Source organism: Equus caballus, chromosome 20 (genome assembly GCF_041296265.1).
Source record: "Equus caballus isolate H_3958 breed thoroughbred chromosome 20, TB-T2T, whole genome shotgun sequence".
NCBI lineage: Eukaryota > Metazoa > Chordata > Mammalia > Perissodactyla > Equidae > Equus > Equus caballus.
In genome coordinates, this window is record NC_091703.1 from 58,447,782 (window position 1) to 58,448,801 (window position 1,020).

The 1,020-nt window shown below is 37.0% G+C and overlaps 1 pseudogene; it reads left to right on the top strand.

Moving 5' to 3' along the window:
* Positions 1–395: 395 nt before the first annotated feature.
* LOC111769371 (U2 spliceosomal RNA) lies at positions 396–486 on the top strand (annotated as a pseudogene).
* Positions 487–1,020: the final 534 nt, after the last annotated feature.

The window sequence follows — 1,020 nt, forward strand, 5'->3', positions numbered from 1 at the left end:
CTTTATCTACTTTTTGTTGCCTACTGTCTTTTTGCCTTTACTAGTGATTTTTTTTTTAAATTTTTATTTTTTTCGGATGTACATATTTCGAATTCTGTATACATTACATCATGTTCACCACCTGAACACTAATTATAGTCCATCCCCTCACATGTGACCCTAATCACCCCTTTTGCCCTCCTCCCTACACCCTTCCCCAAAGGTAACCACCAGTCCAATCTCCAATGCTATGTGTTTTTTTTTTTTTTTTGTAGTTTTTATCTTCTACTTATGAGTGAGATCATATGGTATTTGACTTTCTCCCTCTGACTTATTTCACTCAGCATAATACCCTCAAGGTCCATCCATGTTGTCACAAATGGCCGGATTTTGTCATTTCTTATGGCTGAGTAGTAATTGCTTCTCGGCCTTTTGGCTAAGATCAAGTGTAGTACCAGTGATTTTATTGGTAATAATTTTCTTATTCCTATTTGTAGTCTTCTCTTTTCCACTTAAATAAGTCCCTTTAGCATTTGTTTTAAGGCTGGTTTCTTGGTGATAAACTCGTTTAGTTTTTGCTTGTCTGGGAAGCTCTTTATTTCTCCTTCCATTCTGAATGATAACCTTGCTGGGTTGAGTATTCTTGGCTGTAGGTTTTTTCCTTTCAGAACTTTGAATATATCATGACACTCCCTTCTAGTCTGTAAAGTTTCCACTGGGAAGTCAGCTGATAGCCTTATGGGATTTCCTTTGTGTGTAGCTTGTTGCCTTTCTCTTGCAGCTTTTAGGATTCTCTCTTTATCTTTAATTCTTGACATTTTAATTATAATATGTCTTGTTGTGGGCTTCCTTGGGTTTATCATGTTTGGTGCTCTCTATGCATCCTGTACCAGGATATCTGTTTCCTTCCTTAAGTTAGGAAAATATTAAGCTACTATTTCTTCTAGTAGATTCTCTGCCCATTTGTCTCTCTCTTGTCATTCTGGGACACTTATCTAATGTGAATGTTAGTGCACTTGGTGTTGTCCCAGATGTCGCTTA